The sequence below is a fragment of the Gracilinanus agilis genome, chromosome 6 (assembly GCF_016433145.1).
Source record: "Gracilinanus agilis isolate LMUSP501 chromosome 6, AgileGrace, whole genome shotgun sequence".
NCBI classification, from domain to species: Eukaryota; Metazoa; Chordata; class Mammalia; order Didelphimorphia; family Didelphidae; genus Gracilinanus; species Gracilinanus agilis.
Genome location: NC_058135.1, coordinates 283,760,090 through 283,778,444, shown reverse-complemented (window position 1 = coordinate 283,778,444; position 18,355 = coordinate 283,760,090).

Sequence of the window (18,355 nt, the reverse complement as noted above, 5' to 3'; positions counted from 1 at the left end):
GCTTGGGTAAAGCTGATGGGGCGGCTCATTACTTTCTGCTCTATCCGGTGTGACTTTAAGGGAAACAAACTGAGGGGGAGCAGAAAACCATGCAACAGCTTCCTCTAAAGACTAAGGGAGGTGTGGCTTCTGAGTCAGGGCACCAGGCATAGGCCTAATGGCCACCCACTAGTGCTTTACAATGTACAGAGTGTCCTCTGTGGCCTATGGAAGAAGAAGTGAGTCTTACTAGTTAGCACCAGGCAGTCTTATGTTCACCCTGGTAATGAAACAATCTCATCCTAAACATCTCTTTTTTTTTTAAAATAAATCTTTACCTTCTACAGAAGAGCAGTCAGGGCTGGGCAATGAGGGTTAAGTGATTTGCCCAGGGTCACATAGCTAGGAAGGGTCTGAGGCCAGATTTGAACCCAGGACCTCCTATCTCCAGGCCTGGCTCTCTATCCATTGAACCACCTTGCTTCCCCAAAAGTAATTCATTTTTACTTCCAGTCTACTAAGAGTTGGCCTGGTATGGGAATGGGAACTGACTGAGCTAGAGAAGAATCATTCTCAACATTTATTAAACCACAGGATAATTACTTGAAAGAATGGGGTTATAGGCAAACTTGGATGTGAATTGCCTCATTGAAATTTAGACCATCATTCTACATTGATGTTCTCTGGTACAATGGAGGAGCCCTGGGTTTGGTATCCTAAAGCCTGAGGTTCAGACCCTGGCTCTGTCACATGCTATCTTTGTGGCCATGTGTCAACTCCATAATTTTTTTGGTTCTGAGTATTAAAAAAATTTTTTTTCTCTTAAAAATGAAAGGGTTGAATTAGGGGCTTCTAAGATCCCTTCCAGCTTTCAGTCTAAATTCATTAGTGACTAATTCTTGGCAGCTGGTGACCACTTTCCTTTAGGAAATCTAATACTACACATATTTTTTCTCATTCAAAGTCACTACTGCCCACATGCAGGTCTGTATTCTGTAATACAAACAGTCACCTCTGATTTCTAGGGATTTTGTAAGTATAATTCTTTTAAAAGCCCTTACCTTCTGCCTTAGAATCAATACTGTGATTTGGCTCCAAGGCAGAAGAATGGCGAGGGCTAAGCTATGGAGGTTAGGTAACTTGCCCAAGGTCACACAAATAGGAAGTATCTGATGCCAGATTTGGAACCCAAGACTTCCCCATATCTAGACCCGATTTTAATCCACTGAGCCAATTAGCTGGCCCTCAGTATAATTTTTTTAAAGTGAGGATCCAGACCCATACTGAATTTGGAAGTCTGCCACTATGTCCCCTTCTCTCCCAGCAAATGACCAAGAACATCCCTAAGTGGACGTGGGAGAGTATGTTGCTCAGAGTTTGGAGGGTACCTACGGGAAGTTCACAACAAAAATGCCCCAGAAGGCTTTGGAAGTCAGAGTACCTGGAATCCCTGAAGGCATCTACACTCCTCAAAAAGAAGTTCAGATTCTTAAGTTGAGCAGCAACGTGAGTTACAATGGAACACTTTTTTAAATCAATTTTTTCATCCCGAATTAGGGCTAGAGGAAGTTTATGAGTCAAGGATTAGTAAGATGTAGAATTGTAACTAGGCAGTGCCCTCTTCAAAATTTGTTCCATAGAGCTATCATCTCAAAAAATGTTTCATACCTCCTTTATGTACAGAAGTTTTCAAATAGAACTTTGTTTCTGCCTTTTTGCAAAAGGTTGGTTAAAAAAACATTCTCATCTCTCTCAGCTAGGGACATGGAGTCTTGATCCTGGTTGTTTAAATCGCCTATGGGCTACTTTTCATTTGGCAGCAGTGTATTCTAATTGATGGCAAAAGGTTGGCTCTAACCTCCATTATTAAACTCATTTGGGGGCTGAGCCCTATGAACTAGAGAGCTGCATGGAGTCACACTGGCTGCAGAAGCTGGCAGATACGCCATCTGGTAACTGGTGAAAGCCAATGGGGCATGCTCACACAGTCTAGCCAGAGATCTTAAGGAGAGAGTGCTGTAGCAAGCAGAGGGAGGAGGGATTGCCCTCCTGTGGGAAAGGAAGGTGCTCCTCACAATAGCTGGATAGGCCAGATCAGGGACGTCCTCTTTGCCTTTAGAGGCTTAGTGTCTAGCTGTGGGGACAAAGGAATATTTACTGAAGGTAAATGGACAGACCATGTTACAGAAGATGATCTCTGCCCTCATAGCAAAGAAAGTAAAAACAATGGTTGGTTTCTGTCTCTTGTGATCTCTCGCTGTTGATGGTGTATGTTCACTTGGCTAAGATATCTCAAGTCTCTTTGGAGACGTCAGTTTTAAGTGCTGTTGCAAAGGGGCTAGAACATCCAGTACAGAAAGCCACATGAGATAGCAGGTCCCCGATGCCCCTGGGAAGAGTCTTGATCCTTTTAACTTCCCAAAAGCCATCCCATTCCTTCAGAGCCAAGAACCATCCTTCTCAAATCAAAGTGCAAAGTCCACAGGAAGTCACACTCACTCCTAATGTTAGGCTGTCCAAGAGAGTAAAGTTTTCTAGAGGGAAGTGAAGCATCTTCGTTCCAAGCATGTCCCAAGGATACCTCTAGAATCTAGTCCCTGCAAAACACATACGGGCTTTGATCAGAAGAACATAAAAATAACAACCTGGACTCTTCTCCTGGGGACCCTAAGAGGTTTCTGTAAACACACCCCTTCCAGGGTCATGGGAATGAGGTTACTCTTCCCAGATTCTTAGAGGTGAGAAGTGGCACATTGCAGTTCTAAGGTATATTATGACCTAGTGAATCCTAATGCTGACTCTCTGGGCCTTGATTTCCTCAAGAAAATGAAGACTTTGGACTCAATGCCCTTTAAGGTCACTTCTGTCTCTAAATCTATGATCCCCTATGAGTTTTCCTCTTCAAGACCTCAGTTTCCCCATATGTAAAATAAGAGGGTTGGACAAAATTATCTTTCATATGCCTTTTGGCTTTAAATTTATGATCATTAACTTCCAACCTTGATTACAGTAGCACTAGAAAAGGCTGTTAGGGTGTACATATTTTTACTGGATGGAGAAATGACCTTCCCAGGAAGCAGTTTCTCAAGGAGATGCTAAACAATTCTTCTGAGTTCTATCTGGGGCTTTCAAACCACGCCTAAGATTGATGGAATGGAGGCTCAGAACAAGCACCAATCAGAAATAAAGCTTGGAGGAAGGAGGGAAGGGGAAGAGAAAGGAACAAATATTTATTCCATGTAAACTGTGTAGTAAGCATTTTATGAATATTATCTCATTTGATCTTCTTAACAATCCTCTAAGGTAAGTGTTGTGATTATCCCTATTTTACAGTTGAGGAAATTGAGGCAGACAGGTTATGTGAATTACCCAGGATCACACAACTAGTAAGTGTCTTGAGACTGGAAAAGAACTCAGATCTTTCTGATACCAGTTCCAGTACTCTATTCTCTATGCCATCTAGCTAAGGGTAATCAAGATGGCCAAGTAGGGGAAGCTACAACCTCCCAAAGCAGGTCATTCCATGTTGAAATGGCTTCGATTGTTAGGATATTTCACCCTACATTTGCCTTTTTACAACTTCCACTCATTGTGTTTCTAGGTCAAACAGAATACATCTAATCCCTCTACCTTTCAACAGCCTTTCAAAAGAGCCATGAGGTCACCTATTTATCCTGTGTGTATGTATAATTTGTAAGCAATTGTTGTTGTGGCCTCCTCCATTAGATTGGGAGCTCCTTTAGAGCAGGGCCTGCTTTTTATTGGCCTTGCTTTCTATCCCCAGCACTCCGCAAAGGATCCGAGATGTAGTGTGGCCTGGAAGCTAAACATCCCAGGGATGGGCAATCAAGGTTCTTTGCCATCCTGGGTAATTTCTCTTTGATGCTCTGCAGCTTATCAACATCCTTCTCAAACTATGGTGCCCAGAACTAGAACACATTCCTCCAGATGAAGTCTGGCCAGCGCAGAGTAAAGGGATTATCACCTTCTCATTCCTGGAAGTTAGTCCTTTCTTAAATGAAGTCCAACATTGTATTAACTTTTTGGGTGGCTAAATTACATTGCTGACTCATATTGAAAATCCAGAGATCTTTTTTTTTTTAAACCTTACCTTCTGTCTTAGAATCAATAATAAGTGTTGGTTCCAAGGTAGAAGAGTGGTGAGAGTTAGGCAGTTGAGGTTAGGTGACTGGCCCACGGTTACAGAGGACCCTTCGAAGTGTCTGAGGCCATATTTAAACCCAGGAAGACTCATCTTCATGAGTGCAAATCTGGTCTCAGACACTTAGTATCTGTCTGACCCCCAGGCAAGTCACTTAACTAAATTAAGTTCACTTAAGTTCAAATATTACTGACTTTGATTCAACAATCACACCTTTTGTTCATGTGGTTCAGGTGCCTAGAAATTTATCAAGGGCAATTAGTTGTTCCTTGGATTTCTATTCCCAGTTAGTCATATTAATTCCATCATTCTCCTTGGCAGAGGAAAAAAAGCAAAATAATAAATGAGTAGTCCTAACTTCCCCTTTTGCTATATATTATCATCCCATCCATCCCAAGCACAGGTCCTAAACCTTATTTCATCCTTTTATTTCTCTCAATATAGCTACCTGCCACTCATTATATTATCCTTAAATTTCCTTGACAGTTTGAGGTCATTCTGAATTTTAGAACCATTGATCATATCTTTGCAAGACTATATCATGAAGAAGTGAGGTGGCTCAGTAGGTAGAGAGATGAGCTTGGAGAAAGGAAGTCCTGGGTTCAAATCTGGCCTCAGACACTTTCTAGCTGTATGACCTTGAGTAAGTCACTTAACCTCAATCACCTAGCCTTTATGGCTCTTCTGCCTTGGAAACAACACACAGGATTGATTCTAAGAGAAGGTAAGGGTTAAAAAAAAAAAAAAAAAGAGCCTTGTGTTAGCTATATGACCCTCTGCAAGTCACTTAATCTCTTTATCCCAGTTTCCTCATCTACAAAATTGGAGATAATAATAGTCTCTATCTCTAAGGGTGTTGTAAGATAAAATTATGTCATATTCGTAAAGCCCTTTGCAACACTTAACTTATATAAATGCTAGCTATTTATAATCATTATGATTATTATTTGATAATACACGTATAATCCAGATCAAATTGCTTACCATCTCTGAGAGGTGGAGGGAAGGGAGGAAGACAGATAATTTGGATCTTACAATTTTGGAAAATGTATGTTGAAAATTATGTTATTACATGTAATTGGGAAAATAAAAGTTTCTTTGAATAAAGAAAGAAAATTTTAAAATAGTGAAAAAAATTATTATTATTATTACCTGAGAGGTCGAATTTACCTCCTTGGGTTAGGCCTTTTCGTTCCTCTTGTTTGTTGATTAAACTTTGGGCATTTATGGCCAGGAGTTTCACTGCTATCTCCTCTCTTAGGTCTTGTCTTCTCTGAATTTCTGATATCCCAAGTGCTCTTCTTCTTTCATTGTAGCTACTCTCTATAGTATCTAGCTTGGGGGACAGAGTACATAGGACATAGGGACATAGTACATAGACAAACTTTTCCCTCCTTCCCCCTTTTGATTAAATCTGCACAATATCTTGAATGATATTCTTAACAGCCTCTGAACAGTATACTTCATCTCTGGCCAGGAATCTGTCATCCCAATATTTTAAATTGTGGTTCAGAAGTCCAAATCCCATTTTCTTAGTCAGCTGTTTACTTCCCAAATCACCTTTCTTTTCATCTTTTCCTTTCAATGGGTGGTTGTGAAAGAAACCAAATCTGTGTCTCAGTGTTTCTTGTTCAAGATTATAATATCTGGCAATATCTTTTGGTGACTTCTAGCAGCCGCATCAGTGCCCAGATATGGGTGGCTGTTATCTGTTTTGGTCTTTCTTGGGAGGTTCTCTTTTATGTCTTGGTTTGTTCCAGGAAGACAACAGACTTCAGCTGCCTCAGTTCCCCGAGTAGGGGATGACCAGCTATTCCTAATCTTTTCTTCTTCCTTTGACCCTTAATGGGCAGTTTCTTCCTTGACAGCCTCTGTGGCTCTGCTGTCATTCTCTGGAACACAAGGGGCTTCTTCCTTCTCAGATCATTGCATCTAGGTCTCTCCTCTCCAGGGAAATCCTAAAATTTGTTTTTTTTTAGCTCCAAGAGTATATAAGTGGCTCTCTTGTCCCAAGATTTCTGACTCTTCCTCTAAAGCAATATGTTCTTGCTGACCACCCACCCTTGGCCCAACTGCTTATCTATGAGATAAGGAGATAGTGTTTAGGACTGTGCACACTGCCTGCTTCTCTGCACTTATATATGGGGAATGGATAAACCCAGTTAGTGCCCCCCTTCCCATACTCTAGACCAGGTCTTATTGATCTTTTTTGTGTCTTGGATCCCTCTGGAATTCTGGAGAAGCCTATGGACGCTTTCTCAGAACAGGGTTTTTAAATGAATACATACAATAAAATGAAAAAATTAAAGGGAATAAGTATACAGTATGTATAAAGGGAGCCAAAGATTAGGGAAAATATATAATGTTATTCAAATTCCGGGTTGGGGATACCTTGGTCCATGGACCTCAAGTGAAGATCCCCTACCCCAGAGTCTCACCTTGGTGTTGTTTTTTAAAAAATTACCATATACAATTTTACTGTTTACAAAACAAACACTGATCATTAGGGTAAAAGGGTCAGAGAATCCTCAGGTAAGGGTCAGGTAAAAGGCATCCCTATGCAGTTTTAGAACAAAATAGCTCTTTTTAAAAAGTTCTAAAGAAGGCCAATATTAGTGATATCATTTTACCAAAAAATAGCAGATAGCTCAGAGTATGTAAGTGGCATAATGAAATCTGAGAGGGAGAGGGGGCTGGAGAGATCAGGAAAGGCCTTGAAGGGAAGGTTGAGAGGCCATTGCCTCCAAAGGGATCACATAGCAGAAGTGAGATCGCCACCAGAGTAGTCCGAAGATATCGAGTGGTCCAGTCTCATTTGACCAGGGGGAGGCCTTTTGTCTAGGTGTGGGAGTAAGACAGCTGCAAAGATTGAATGCAGGGCTAAGATCTGTGACTTTATTCTACCCACAGGGAGGGCTAGTGACAGTACTGGGTCAGGGAATCAAGAAGAAACAGAGGTACATGGAATAAGGTGACAACTTCCACCAGGTCCTATCCCAATTCATTTCTGAGGTGTGGAGACAACCCTGAAAACCAGGAGAATGTGCCAGCCCCATGGGAGCTCCAGCCAGTCTGACCAAACTTCCCAGGCTTTCCATAGGTTGGAATCTGGTTTCTGAAATTTCTAAAAAGAACCTCAGCAGATTTAAACCAATCGCCCAAACAAGAAGGTCTACAGAACCTAGAAACTATCCCAAGCAGAAAACACTGACTATTCTTGTCATGTAGAAAAGATACACAAGGCAAGGGAGATAATGGTTTTGATTACAAACTTATTCACTCTACAGTACAGAGGACAGAGAAGTTTGAGAATGATTCTGCCTCCCAAAATGGCAAAAAGCAGGGGAGCAGAAAACGAGCCCAAAGAAAGCTTAGCTAAAGACTGGACTAAGTTTAATTACCCAAGAACATTTATAAGCCCACAGTTTATTTGAAGTTCCTAGAAATCCCTGAATCTTGTCTGTTCTGTATAAGGAGGGCACCAAATGATAGAAAACGGAGTGGAAGGAGGGGCACATAAAACAGGGGAAAAATGAACAGGCACCAGAAGCATCACTACATTCAGTAACAAACTCAACATTCATAGGCCTGCTTGCTAATTCGAATCCATCCAGTTATTCCAATGCTTTTTTGGGCACACTCTGAATCTGAAAAGGTAATAAATCCATGCCCAGTTTCATTATCCATCATCAACTAAATACTTTCAATCCTGACAAAAGGCTCAAAGATTCTACAAAGCATATCTTCAGTTATGTTAAGTGTAATGATTCTACATAAAATCTCAGAGGTCTGGCTCTGGGTTCAAATCTTATCTACCTCTGATCCTTACTATCTAACTCTGGGTAATTTTTTCCATCTTCCCAGCCTCAGTCTCTCCATCTGTAAAATGGGGGAAACTGAATGACAATATCTGCAAGGTGTCTTTTGGCTCTATGTCTATGAGACTTTGCTCTGTCAACATTTCCAAAGCATTCCTCTCTCATCTTCAACAACAATGAAACTACTGCATTTGTGGGATAACACCTTTAGGGAATGAGCAGTTAGTAAATATGGCTATGTAGATAGTGCTAGGCACTGAGCTAAGGGCTTTTATAAATATTACCTCATTTGATCCTCACAATAAACCTAAGAGGGAGGTGCTATTATCCTTTTTTTTACAGATGAGAAAACTGAGGGTGTTAGCTCACTAGACTGCTGAAGAATTTGTTAAGCATTTTCTGTGCCAGACTTAGAACTCACTGAAGATACAAATACAAGCAGTGGCATAGGCCTTGTTCTCAGTGCATTCTAATCGGGGGCAGGATATAATATATATAGGGGAAATGAAAGACGATGGAGAGATATGGGCAGTGATATGGTATGGCAAGGGCTAGGAAGTACAAAAGAGGCCTGGGACTGGACAAGAGAAAGCCGGAGGAGATAGACACAATGTGTCAAATGGAGATGGGCTGGTGTGGAGATAGCTAGCCAGGGCAAAGGAGCCCCACCCCGAATAAGTGAGACAAAAGTCAAGGTTGGTCCACCAGTGCCCACAGTGGCTCTAGGGGGTCTAATCCCAGGCTCTGACACGGAGGAGGTACGAATTGGAAAAAGGATCAAAAAGGTGAAGAAGAGTGGTATGGTTGGTTGGCAATTGAAAGTCTTTCAAGGGATCCCCCAAAGTGGCTCCCTGCTTCCTATTAAAACAGAAATCTTCCAAGGATGTTATGACTGACAATTATGGAGAACCTCAATCACCAAAGAATCATTATTCTGGTCAGTGGCAGGCACTAGAGGAGGAGCAGAGTTCATAGATGGCCCTTGCTAATGGGTTTACATTCTATTAGGATGATCCAGTGATGATGGCCTCCTGGCTATTCATTAAACAACATACTCCATCTCCAGACTCTAGGCATTTGCCCTGGCTATCCTCCCCCATCTGGAATGCTCTCTCTCTCTCCTCATCTCTGCCTTCTGGATTCCCTGGATTCCTTCAAGTCCCAGTTCAAATCTCACCTTTATCAAGAAGCCTGTCCTGATCTTTCTTAATGCTAGTGCCTTCCCTCTGTCAATTATCTCCGATAAAAAACTAATTTGAGGCAGTTTGGTGGCACAGTGGATAGAGTGCTGGATCTGGAGTCAGGAAGACCCAAGTTCAAATCTACTGTCAGACACTTACTAGTTGTGTAACCCTGAGTAAATCACTTAGCCTCTAGTTGCCTCAGTTTGCCCAACTATAAAATGAGAATAATAACAGCACCTATTTCCTGGGGTTGTTGTTATAAGGACCAAATGAGACAGCGTTTGTAAAAAGTGCTTGGCATACAGTAGGACATACATTAATGCTTGGATCCCATGAGTTCTTTTAGAGCAAGGACTGTTTTTGGCTTTTCTTTGTATTCCCAAAGTTAGATCTGGCACACAGTATGTGCTTAAGAAATGCTTACTAACTTGTGCTCAGACAAATAAAGAACATATAGAAAATAAATACCAGTGATGGAGAAAGAGGGCAGAGGGAGAGCAGAGACACTTACAAATGAATTTTGAATTTGTTGCAGTTGTAGAGTGATATATGAGCCAGGCCTTGAAGGGAGCTAGTGGTTCCAAGAGGCAGAGATAAAGAAAGAGAGCCTTCCAGGCACAGGGGCAGCTTGTGTAAAAGCATGGAGGTGGAAGTTGACAAGTGACCCAAAGGCCAACAGAAAGATGCATGGTGGTCATAAAAAGATTGTATTGCCAGTGATGATGTGGGAAAAAGAAAGCCAGAGACAACCCATGGGTGATGAGAAAAGAGAAAGGATGGGCAGCCCTGTCACTGTGAGGAAGGTCCTCCAGCATGCTTGGGAGAGGTGGCATCCAGAAGTAGAGAAATCACTGGATTTGGAGATGGGAAGGTCTAGATCCAAATCCCATCTCAGACAATTATTAGCCCTGTGACTGGGCCAGTCACTTCACATCTTTGAGTCTCAGTTCCTTCATCTGTAACATGAAATGGTTGGATTCAGTGACTTCAAAGGGCCTTTTTGGCTCTAGGTCTATGATTCTAAGATTCCGTATGGACTCGTGCAAGTACTTGGACAAGATATGGATGGGTTACAATCTGTATTGGTGAAGGAAGTCCCACAATGATGAGATTGTGGCTCCTTTTAAGTACAAACTCCTCTGACACAGATACATGAGAAATCAGATCACAAGTGCAGGAAGGGGCAGACTCATGTCATTTTGAGGACCTTTCAATGCTAAGAACAATGCTGGTAGGTCCTCAATAAATGCTAACTGATAGATGGAAGAAGAATTCATTCTGAGATTGCTAATGGACCATAGAGACTGTTAGAAAGGTTGCTAAGGGGGCAGCTGGGTAGCTCAGTGGATGAGAGTCAGGCCTAGAGACGGGAGGTCGTAGGTTCAAATCCGGCCTCAGACACTTCCCAGCTGTGTGACCCTGGGCAAGTCACTTGACCCCCATTGCCCACCCTTACCACTCTTCCACCTAGGAGCCAATACACAGAAGTTAAGGGTTTAAAAAAAAAAAAAAAAAGAAATGCTGCCAAGGTTTCAAGTATGAGAGAGAGGGAGCCTGGAGGAGTCATTAATACAAATATGGAAGTCAGGTTTGGAGAGAAGAAAATGAGTTCAAAGGCTCATAAGCTGGGGATGAACCACCTGTGGAGTTGGTAGAGATGAAGCTGAAGATAGGTGGGGAAAACTGAGATCGCAGATAAGAAACCTGAGGCAAGAACTCGAGGAGGTGGAAGAAAGGGCTAAAAGAAATTATATCTGATCATTTCAGTCTTCTTAGCTTAGCTAGGATTGGTAGCTTAGGAAGAGGCAATGGGGGAGATGGGATAGAAAAAAGGCCACGTTCCAGGCTCGATTCTGTCTAGGTCGTACTGCTCATTTAGACAGGTGACCTCGGTCAAATAGGTGTCCTCCTCCACAAAATGGGACCAATAAGCCTGTATTATTTCACAGAGGAGGTTGAAAGTGAGATGCTTACTTTACAGAAATGTTAACTTAATGGCCATTTTTAAATTTGGGGAAAAGGCTGGAAACTACCCCTGTGAGGACTCTAAGGGATTTGGTAAGACGGGAAAGGACTGTTTCCTCTCTAGACTTCCCTCCGCAAAGGAAATCATTGGTCGGGGACGGATGGACTGTAAATGGATGCACATTGTGAATCAGTCAGTCTTTCCTTGCTTCCTTCCCTGGTGCCTTTGCCCACGGTCCCAGGTCCAGGAGGCGGCGGTTTCCGATGGCTTCTTCTAGGGTCAGTCCGGCGGCGGGGCCGCGCCGGCACTCCCGGCTTTGCAGTGCCTCCGTAGGTCAGTCTATGCACAGCAGGTGTTGTCCGAGGCCTCCACTGCCCTCGCTCTCTGCTCACCCGTTTGGCAGGAAGGGAAACTGAGACCCGAAGAGACTAGAGGGCTATGGCCGGGGTAAGGGGCCAGTATCCGGAGCAACAGTCAAGGCCACCCCCCCAACCCCCCCGCCCCCGGGGGTCAGAGGAGCCCGTCTGCCCCGCCCCAGCGGCCTCCCCTCCTTCCCCTCCCCCCAGCGCTCTGGGGCCCACTAACCGCTGGGCTCCGCTCCGTGCGCCCCTCCACAGACGGCTGCGCCGTGCTCTGCTCTGTTCCGCTGGGGGTGCTCTCGAGCCCCCGAATGTCGGCCGCGCCTGCGCCATGTGCGCGGGGCCCGGCTCCGGTCCATTGGCAAATGCCACACTCAGTACGCGAGCATGTGCAGGGTCCAGGGAAGGGGGAGAGAGGGCGTGCCCCACTCTGGGCACGGGCCCGCCCAGGAGCGCGAGCAGTAGTGGGGAAGGAGGGGCGAGGGGGAGGGGCACTACTCAGTGAGTAGTGGACAGGAAGCCCAGGGCACACGTGGTTGTGAGGGAGGGCAGGCACCCCAACCAGTGGGCATGCGCACACAGTCCAGAGCCGCAGAGCCGTCTGCGTGGGAAGGCCACGTGCTGGAAGCTGGGCCTCACACCTTCTCCCTGTTGGCCTGGGATAGAACAGCCGCAGCCTGTGCCTTCTCTTGTGCCTCGTGGCCCACCTTCCCCTTCCAGCCAGCATTGAGAGAGCCCCTGGAGTGTGAAGAGCTCTACCCTCACTCCCAGTGGAGGGGGCTGACGGGCTCCCCATTCTACAGCTGAGGAAACTGAGTCAGCAGAAGGGAGTCCCTGGCTGCTAGAAGGTGGATCTGAACCCAGGACTCCGTAGCACAGCGGCTGCGGCCTGGAGAGGGATCTGGACAAGGTGGGCCGCCACCCTTCCCTTTCTAGAGAGGAGGCACTAAAGAGCAGGGATGGATCCATGAGCTGCTGGCTTTGGGGGCCCTTCCCTGGGTCAGGTTGCAGCACATGCTGGGCCCCTCTTCTGTACTGGTCTCATCCATACTCCCCCGCCCCCCCAATAATCCTCGCCTCCTGTAGGACTAGCCAGGCAGAGAGGGGCTTCAAGGGAGGATGGTTTTAGCCCCGAGACTAGTCATTTAGAGGTTGCCATCTTCTGGTGAGTGCCCCGGGAATCTGTCCTTGACGTTCTGCTGCTCATCTTATTATTATTTTTTTTTTTAGTATTTTTTTTTTTAATTTTAAACCCCTAACTTCTGGGTATTGACTTCTAGGTGGAAGATTGGTAAGGGTAGGCAATGGGGGTCAAGTGACTTGCCCAGGGTCACACAGCTGGGAAGTGTCTGAGGCCGGATTTGAACCTAGGACCTCCTGTCTCTAGGCCTGGCTCTCTCACTGAGCTACCCAGCTGCCCCCTTATTTTTTACTAATAACTGAATAAATCTCTGCTGGCCTCTTTGTGGTATTTATCAATGACAGAAAGCTGGGAACAATTGCTTTTGAATGAGATAAAATATGCAAAGTGCTTCTCAAACCTTAAAGTGTTACAGAAAAGTTAGCTGGTTCTCTCTCTCTTTTTTAAAAGCTGTTTTTATTAGCTCCTATTATCTCACCTATTGAATGGCAGAATAGGGAGAGGACCAGCCAGTGCAAAATCTTGGAGGTGGGAAGTTAGCAGGCCATTCTTTCTGCATTAGAAAATGTGCAAAGGAGATTAAAGTGTAATGAGCCCAAATGGGTAGATGGGAGCCAGATTGTGAAGGGCTTTATCTCTTGGGTTGGGCTGGTTTTAAATTCCATAAGGAGCCATCAGCTTATGGAGCCAGGGAGCCACATGAACAGCACTTTGTGTGTGGGAAGGTCACTCTGTCAAGGGTGGATTGAAGAACTGAGGGGGACTTGGGAAAGAGAGACTTTTGCACAAGTTGACATGAAAGGTGATGAAGGTCTGTCTAGCAAGAGAAGGAAAGGGAGTGGAGGTGGGATCTATCAGGCTTGACCTCTGATGGGCAATGGTAATATCACAGTGAGTAACCTGAGAGTCAGGGAAGACTTTGATGGGTTGGTGTCTTGCTTCTGACCCACCCTGGCTGCTTGATGCTGGCCAAGTCTATCTGTGTGCTCTAGGCCACTATAGGACTGCCTGAGCCAAGCAGGTGCTGACCTGTGCTGGGAGATGGAGTTTCCTCAACCAGGAGTGAGGAACCTGTGAGCCCTAGAGAGATCAGTTGGGCTGACCAAGTGGAGAAGACTGGACTCCAGAGGTGGAGGTAGAAGAGTAGTTGAGGGATTTATAGAGGCATCATCTTGAGATACCTAAGAAGGACAACCCACCCCAGAGCTCTGGGGCTGGATGACAAGAGTGGGAAGTGGTGGGGGTAGAGCCCTCCTGGACTGCCCTGGAAAAAAAAAAAGAGAATCACACATCTGTAGAGTTTAAGGAACAGAAGGAAAGTGAGCAATTTGTCATCTGGCACAAATATGGCCTAGCCTTCCACTGGTTCTGTCAATTTAGACAGCACAGGACTGACAGGAAGAGGCGGCTCATAGGATCATTGAGTGGAAAAGGAACATCAAAGCCATTTAGGTCCTGGAAAAGGCTGTGGTAAGGAATCTCACCAGGAAGAAGTCTGGAGAACCAGAGGAGAGGAGTGAAGAGGAAGCATGACTGGGAGAAAGAGGTTGTAGGGGTGGAGAGGTCACAGGGGTGGTCAGAGAAGGCAAGAGACTTGCCTAATGTCAAACAGGTAGTAAATGTGGGAAGTGGGATTTGAATCCAGGTTCTCTGACTTCACAGCCAGGGTTCTGAACAATGCTTGCTAGTATGGACCAATTTCTTTCTAAAAGGCACACCTAACCACAAGGACAGGGTTTCTTAACCTGTAGTCCACTGATAATTTCCAGGGGTTTGTATGGGGAAAATGGCATTCATCAGTACTAACTTCTCTTTGAAATTGAGCATTTCTTTCAATGAATTAAAAGCCTGACACTGAGAAGCACCAGATTCCAGATCAAGGGGTCCATGACCCAGAAGTGAGGAACCTTGCCACTGAATCCGGAGAAGTGTCTTTGTCAAGAGTGGGAGGGTAGGGCTTGCCAGAAGATGAGGCCTCAGTGCTTTCTCAGGCCTGGGGATCCCAGGCTAGCACTAGGGCTCAGGGGTGGGGTAGGGCAAGGTAAGACTCATTTGAAGGAAGAAGAATTATCTTTACTGAGTAATGGCTCCAATGAGTTTGTATTTTGGAATTTTTGTAGATTGAAAAAAAAAAATCTCTCCCTTGTGTTTTAAAGGCAGTGTCGTGTAGTGGGTAAAGAACTGGTCTCTGGTGGCAGGAAGAACTTGTTCTAGGGGTGGCCCGGGACATGTCATTGTATTTGTTAGGCACCTCTAAGACAGTGAGGTGCAGAGAAGATGCTAACCTGCATTGGGAGAGGGATTTTCTGATCTGTGCACTCTGGGAAATCAGAGCTGCAATCCCTCTCTGTTGCTACCCTGTTAACATGTGCACTATCTCTGGAGCTAAGGGCCCTCAGTTGCTTCCATCTATAGCAGTGGTTCTCAAACTTTTTTGGCCTACTGCCCCCTTTCCAGAAAAAAATATTACTTAGTCCTCTGGAAATTAAATTTTTTTTTTAATTTTAATAGCAATTAATAGGAAATGCACCTGTGGCCAACACTGTCTTCCTGGATCTCTGCAGTACCCACCAGGGGGTGGTAGTGCCCACTTTGGGAATCACTGATATATAGGCATCTATAATGGATTCATCAGCCAATAAGGAAATATTTACTTTCTTTTTTCCCCAATTTCATGTAGAAACGATGTTGTACAATAATTTTCTGACATTTGCAGTTCAGATTCTCTCCCTCCTTTCTTCATATCCCTGAGGCAGTAAATAATCTGTTATAAGTTATACTGGTGCTTTCATGCAATACATATTTTTCATATTCCCCATACTGGGAGAGATATCACACATGGAATAAAAATTTATGAAGGAAATAAAGTGAGAGATGGCATGCTTTGATCTTCAATCATATTCCAAAAGTTTCTTCTCTAGCTTTGGATAGCATTTTTATCATGAGTCCTTTGGGGTTATCTTTGGACCTGATTTTTCTGATAATAGTTTAGTCCTTTGCAGTTGATCATTATATAGTATTTCTGTTACTATATACACTGTTCTCTTGATTCTTCTCACTTCACCTTTGCTTTCCAGGTTTTTCTGAACTCATCTTGTTTGTCATTTCTTATGGCACAATAATTTTCCATTACAACCATATACCATAACTTGTTTATCCATCCCCCAATTGGTGGACACCCTCTCGATTTTCAGGTTTTTCGCCACTATAAAGAGAACTGCTAAAATTTTTTTTTTTGTGCAAATCAGTCCTTTTTTCCTATCTTTGATCTCTTCGAGATAGAGACTCAATAGTGGTATTGCTGTATCAAAGGGCATGCATAGTTTTATGGCCATTTGGGCATGATTCCAGATTGTTCTCCAGAATAGTTGTATCAGTCCACAGTTCCACGAACTCCTGTCCCAATTTTCCCACATCCCCTTCAACATTTATTGGTTTCCTTTTTGGTCATATTAACTGAACTGATAGATGTGAGGTGGCACCTCAGAGTTGTTTTAGTTTGCATTTCTCTAATTAGTAGCAATTTGGAATATTTCCTCATATGACTATATGACAATAGAGAGCTCTCTGTACATATCATTTGGCCATTTTATCAATTAGGTAATGCTTTTTATTCTCATAAATTTGACTCAGTTCTCTATGTATTTGAGAAATGAGGCCTTTTTTTCAGAGATACTTGCTATAAAACCCCTCCTCAATTTGTTGTTTCCCTTTTAATCTTGGTTATGTTGATTTTGCTTGTGCAAAATCTTTTTAATTTGACATAATAATCATCTATTTCATTTTTTATTATGTTCTCTGACTTATTTGATCATAAATTTGTCCTTTACGCATAAGTCTGACAGGTATATTTTCCATGTTCCCTTAATTTGTTTATGGTATCATCCTTTATTTCTAGATCAGATATCCATTTTGATTTATCTTGGTGTATGGTTTGAGATGTTGTTTTGTGCCTAGTTTTTGCCATATTGTTTTCCAATTTTCCCAGCAGTTTTTGTCAAATAATGAGTTTTTCCCCCAATTGCTTAGATCTTTGGGTTTATCAAACACCATTTTACTATGATCATTAACTACTGTGTGTTTATTTCCTAATCTTTTCTATTGATCTACTACTTTGTTTCTTAGCCAATATCAAATTGTTTTTATGATTAGCATTTTATAGCACAGTTTGAAATCTGGTATGGCCAGGCCTCCTTCCTTCATATCTTTTTTTCCCCATTAATTCCTTGATATATTTGACCTTTTGATCTTCCAGATGAATTTTATTATTTTTTTTCTAGTTCTTGGAGATAATTTTTAGGTAGTTTGATATGGCATTGAACAGGCAAATTAATTTAGGTAGGATTGTCATTTTTATTTTATTGGCTTTACCTATCCATTAACAACTAATATTTTTCCAGTTGTTAAGGTCTGAATATATTTGTGTGACAAGTATTTTGTAATTGTGTTCATGTCATTGCTACATTTGTTTTGGTATTAGGTTAGGCATTTTATATTGACTAGAGTTATTTGGAATGGAATTTCCTATTCTGTTTCTTGCTGTTGAACTTTGTTGATATAAATAAAAATGCTAATGATTAATACAAGTTTATTTTGTATCTGGCAACTTTGGTAACGCTGTTAATTGTTTCTATTTTTTGGTTGATTCTTTGATTATATATACTATTTAATACTGTGTATATACTATCATATCATCTGCAAAGAATGATAATTTTGTTTCTCATTGCTTATTGTAATTCCTGCAGTTTCTTTTTCTGCTCTTATTTCTATCACTAGTATTTCTAGTACCAGTATTAAATAGTAGTGATAATGAGCATCCTTGCTTCACCCCAGTCTTATTGGGAAGAATTCTAGTTTTAGTTGTCCCCATTTTAGATAATGTTTGCTTATGGTTTTAGAGAGATGCCCTTCATCACTTTAAGGAAAGGTTTTTTTTTTTCTGTTTTCTAATGTTTTTTATAAGGAATGGCTGTTACAATTTACCAAAGGCTTTTTATGCATCTATTGAGATAATCATATGGTTTCTGTTTATGTGGGATGAAATCATGCATTATTCCCTAATATACATTGATTAGAATTAGTAATCATAGATTGGCAACTTCCTATAGAAAAATAGTGGTTAGGTGTCCTCCACTAGGAGATATCAATCTCTCCTTTTGAAGAGTAGAAGAAACCCATTCCCCAAGCAGATATATATGTGTGTGTGTGTGTGTGTGTGTGTGTGTGTGTGTGTGTGTATGTGTGTGTGTGTGTGTATAGTATAGACCTTAGATAATCTTCTCAATTGTGGCTAAAGAGCCCCCCCTTTTTTCTATTCCTGTTGGAAGAAATTTTGGGCATCCTAATTCCTATGAGAGAAATCTCAGAACTTACAAGTTATAATCTTAAATACATATCCTAAGAAATGATTACTAAAACCCAAGAATTGTGATGTTATTGCCCAAGAAATGTTTCAAAGAGTGTTTCAGGCTGAATGCGGCCACCTGATAAATGACTCAATAAAATTGCAAACCTAAGGAATATTCCCATGTGCTTGGAAATGTTGAAAGAAAAAGAAAAGACACTCAGAAGCAGTGGGAAAGATTAAGGAGGATAGAGGAAGGAGGTAAAATAAGGTACATATGATGGGAAAGTGGAGATAGTATTGTATTAGATCCCTATAAAATCTGAGTAAATTTGGGCATCTGTGCCCACTACTTCTGAGACCTCTCAGATTGTAGAGTGTCTCTCTCTCTCTCTCCTCTCT